This window comes from Octopus bimaculoides, chromosome 3 (genome assembly GCF_001194135.2).
Source record: "Octopus bimaculoides isolate UCB-OBI-ISO-001 chromosome 3, ASM119413v2, whole genome shotgun sequence".
NCBI lineage: Eukaryota > Metazoa > Mollusca > Cephalopoda > Octopoda > Octopodidae > Octopus > Octopus bimaculoides.
In genome coordinates this window covers 62,124,359-62,129,472 of record NC_068983.1, presented here as the reverse complement: position 1 = coordinate 62,129,472, position 5,114 = coordinate 62,124,359, and the positions used below count along the sequence as shown (strand labels likewise).

General features: G+C 33.5%; 1 protein-coding gene across 7 annotated transcripts in view; it reads right to left on the bottom strand.

The window, feature by feature from the left end:
* The window catches only part of LOC106869499 (small conductance calcium-activated potassium channel protein), a 105,233-nt gene that overhangs the window by 83,733 nt on the left and 16,386 nt on the right, over positions 1 to 5,114 (bottom strand). The window contains exon 1 of one of the 7 annotated variants that reach the window (XM_052966196.1): positions 1,896 to 1,915. The exons of the other annotated variants lie outside the window; for them this stretch is intronic. The gene's annotated coding sequence lies outside the window, so the exon portion shown is untranslated. Of the gene's footprint in view, positions 1 to 1,895; positions 1,916 to 5,114 lie in introns of those variants that run through there. 7 annotated transcript variants of the gene reach the window in all.

Here is a 5,114-nt window from a genome sequence, read left to right as displayed (position 1 = left end):
TTTTTTTATTATACCTAAGGCACCTACTATAATAGGAATTGTTTCTGTTTTTAGATTCCACATTCGAGTTACCTCTATTTCCAGGTCTTTGTATTTTGAAAGTTTTTCCATTTCTTTTAGAGAAACGTTGTCATCTGCTGGTATTGATACATCAATTAGAAAGCATTTTTTTTCTTCATGATCTTTGACAACTATATCTGGTCTATTTTCCTTAATTTCTCTATCTGTGTGTATTGGTATATCCCAGAGTATGGTTGTTTTCTCGTTTTCTGTGACCTTTTCTGGCGTGTGTTTATACCATCTTTTTTCTATTATTATTATTATTATTATTATTATTATTATTATTATTATTATTATTATTAATGATAATAATAATAAGTTCCTAATTCTCACCTTAGGTGTTTTTTTCTTTTTAAAGTTTTCTCGGTTATTAATATTTCTATTGACATTATTATTATTATTAGAATATCAAATCAGGGAAATCTAGAAACAAACATCCTCGGTACTATATTTAATATTGGATAGAAAATCCCGTTTGAAGTTTTAGATATCGGGCTGGTCCTCTAATCCAATTACTTATTTAAGACCAAAACCAAGCCAGTGATTTCAGTGCAGTGTAAATATCTATCGCATTGAATTCGTCTGAAATGTTGTGTCATTTTCTTATTCATGTCGACTTGAGCTGTTGCTAGTGAACTTTGTAAACCTTTTATCGATCTGCTTATCATGATAAACATTAAAATTAAGTAATAAGGATAGTTTTCCTGTCGTTGGGAGTGCACCCTTATTTGTGAGTCTAATCATAATATATGAATGCGACGCAAATCGTCGTTGTTGTTGATTACTTCTTGTTCAGTCTGCATCGAACAGATATTTGATAAAAAAAAATATTCGAACAATGATTATTCCATTTGCTATTTCAAAGTTTGTGTATCTAAGACAATGTTATTCAGTATATCACTTTTAAGGTGGCAGGTATGATTTGAAGAATTTTGGCAGCTATTTCTAGCAGATCAAAACCTAAAATGATTCTGTGATAGTATACCTCCCTCTGTCAAATTACCTTAAAGTTACCCCAACTCTCCAAGATACATAAGCAAATGTTTAACTTAACATTACAGAAAATATAATTTTAATTGTTCAATATTCCCATATTTATTACGGACAGATTTAAGTCGATGACAATATATGTCATTGCTCTGAAACTCCAAAAAACACATGGCAGTTATACAAAATCCTGTTTCTCTTGATAGCAGCTCTCTTCAATTCATCTTGGTGGGGCCATCTTATATTTACCGACCATAAAGAAGGTTTGTCAACTGTGTATTTTATGTTAAGGTGAGTTCAACGTAATCCTCAGCCAGTATTAGCGCGGCAGTGTGTTATGAAACTGAATTGATAGATTACAATTACAAGTGATCCGATGAGCCTCTGCAGAGTTTCTGTCAACTCAATTTCACTTATAAGTATACAGTGGACCTGAAGACGCGATAAAAGACACTTTCCCAAGATGCCACATCGTGAAAACGGACCCAGGTGTCGTATTTCTGCAGCGAACTTAATAAACATTATTAAGTCAACTTAATACTACATGCACGGTGGAACTCAAATGGTGGCTAAGTGCTAATACTTCTTAGAACGTTATAAAAGCAGAGAAACACCAGCCACAAGTCTGCAATTCCAGAATTAGGCGAGTAATGTTTGTACCAACTAATCGAAGTGCGTTCTTATTAAGAGAGGAAAAGTATTACCCTTGGAAAAGTATTACCCTTGGAAAAGTACTACCCTTGGAAAAGTACTGCCCTTGGAAAAGGTTACTCAATCATAAGATGTAATGTCTAATACTTTTATCGTATAATTGGGGAAAGAAGAGACAAATATTCCAAGCTACCTACCAGCAGGTTTTCAATTTACATACTTCCAAATGGATGATGCTTTATGTTCCACCATTTCTCATCGCCTCAAGAATCGATTATAGTGAATGAAATGCGCAGAGAAGTGCAGCCTCTTTTCATATAGAACAGTTTTCTTTTCGGCGAAACAACATCGGCTGGAAGGACCAGAATGTGAATACTCAGGTCTTACCTCGGAGTATTTTCCTAGATACATTATTACCAGAAGCATTCAGCATACATACATACATTACATACATACATTACATACATACATTACATACATACATACATACATACATACATACACATATTCACACACACATATATGCATACATACATACATACAAACATACATACATCCATACATACATACATACATACATACAAACTGATACACAGACTGGTAGGTAGCTAGTTCGATTGATAGAACGACCGACAGACAACTAGACAGACAGAGAGATAGATAGATAGATAGATAGATAGATAGATAGATAGACAGACAGACAGACAGACAGACAGACAGACAGACAGACAGACAGACAGACAGACAGATAGACAGACAGACAGAAGGATGGATAAATAGATAGATAATTATGGTTAGAATTAATTAACAAAATTAAGTCGAGTCCCTAAATTTAATGGCAGACACTGAACACCCGATAAAAAACTTGCAACATATGGCAACCTATTTCAAATGAAATTATGGTAAACAAAAACAATTAATACGCATGTGTGATTATGTGTGTGTATGCAGCGCAGAAAGTGTTAAACTCTACATCAGGTATTGAATACTATTTTTTTGCTTTCGCCTAGAAGCTCTAATGATTATATACTGTAATATATAAAAGTTTTAACCCAGTTCTGTTTCGCTAGGCGGCATTTATCCTATCCTCCATAAGAACTAAAATTTTAATCTTTGGTTTGATAGGAAATAGACATACGTACATACATACTTATAAATATGTGTGTGTGTTTGTGTGTGTGTGTGTTTGTGTATGTGTGTGTGTGTGTGTGTGTGTGTGTGTGTGTGTGTGTGTGTGTGTATGTGTGTGTGTGTACTGTTTTATTAACTTTTGCTTAAAATATAAAACAAACTATACACCTCACGAAATGTGACGTGCAAACTTACAGTTACACAACATTTGAGTAAATATTAACTTATTTAATTCAAGATAGGATAAAGATTACGTAGTATAGGAATCTAGGAAAGATATCCTTATCTTCAATTTTATTATAATATTTTTCCAGAGTAACGTAAATATGGTATCATTCTTGTACTAATTAGAAACGATTAATTACGACAACCCATTCGCAAGTGAAAAATACTTAAGTTGGTGTTAAACGGAAGAAGAATTCGACACTGATTTTATTTCATACTTACTGTATAGTAATTTCTAATTAGGTTCTTAATAAGCAAATCCATATACATACGCACAAAATACATATATAAACACAGAGACAAGCGAGCGCGCGAGCGCACACACAAACACACACACACACACACACACATACAGAGGTACAATTGCAAACGCATGCGCGAATAAGGATACACACCATCGAAAGACATGGTGCACTAAACAGAACAGAAGGAGACACGTGGAATGGAGAGTTGCTGAAGAGATCGCGGGATGTATAACGAGAGATTTCAGAGAAAGGACACTAAAAAAAAACAATAATAAAGCAGAAGTGAAGACCAAATATATAGTGCCTATGCTTATTTGGCAAAAATTAAAAAAATGACCGTCCCGAAATACAATATTCTTAATACTCTCTAGCATTAAATGCTGTAAACAACTTATCTGCCAGTTATTTATTCTGTAAACAGTTTCATTTTCAAACGTCAATCAATCTACATTTGTGTACATACACTGAGTGATTTTTCTATCTCTAGTCCTGTATGGTGAATAAGGTCATAATGAAATCAAAACATGCTATAAAGTTGTTTTTTTTTATTACTGGAAAAAATATAAATATTAAACTCGGACTAGTATTGGTTTTCCACCAACACATGAATATTCTCAATTAAGTTTTTCGATAATCTCTGCATTCAATATGTTAACAGAATTATTCTTTATATTTTGTTTTGCATGTAGAAACCGTTTCTGATTTACTTATTCGTGCAGAAAGTGTTTCTAATGGCTTTTTTTTTACTGTAGTTGAGTAACTGAATAATAGCTATTTTGATTAAATCGTTACAATGATATTGCTAAATATTTTTACCTCTGAAAACCTCAAATAATTAATAGATATCTTGAATGGGAAGTGAGAAGTGCACTAATGATACGAAACAATAGACTTCGCGTGAATATATTTTTGTGAATGCAAGAGAATCTAGCCAATCTTAGATAATTGTACGTAATTATGCATATTTATGTTTGTGTGTGTCTATGTGTGTACGTGCTTGTGTATGCATTAGGATGTCTGGAAAAATGCTTAGCTGCATTTCGTCCATCATTACGCTCTGAGTTCAAATTCCACTAAGGTCAGCATTGCCTATCATCCTTTGTACGATGATAAAACAAGGTACCAGTTGAGCAATGGGGTCGCTGTAATCGACTTATCCACTCCCTTGAAATTGCTGACCTTATATCAAAATTTGAAACCACTACCCTACAGAGCTATCATCATAATCATCATCATCATCATCACTAAAACCATCATCATCATCATCATCATCATCATCATCATTATTATTATTATTATTTCCTTTTTATCGCAGGTTTTGTGGGAACTCATTGAGTTTTTCATGCGTAGTGGGTTTACTACCAACATCCTATGGTACCATGCAATCCGTTCTTTTCAACTAGCTAATATTTTCCTGATTATCCTGGGCGTGCCAAGGAGACAAACCCTTTATATTCCTCTTGATGCCTTCTGATACTGTCCCCATATTCTTCTTCTTCTTCTTCTTCTTCTTATTATTATTATTATTATTATTATTATTATTGTTGTTGTTGTTGTTGTTGTTGTTGTTGTTGTTGTTATTATTATTATTATCATTACTATTATTATTATTGTTCAGTAGTTTTATTTTTATAACGTGCTTTCACTTCACTACCAAGCGCAGCTCTGTGTGCCTTGGGTATGTGCTGTGGTTTGCTGTGATGCTCTTATGGTTACTGTATTGAAAGTGTTTTGCGTAGGATGTGTGCAGTGCCCAGTAGTGCAATTTTCTGTATGTTATATATATTTGTAAGTCCTGGTGTTTTTGTTATGTAT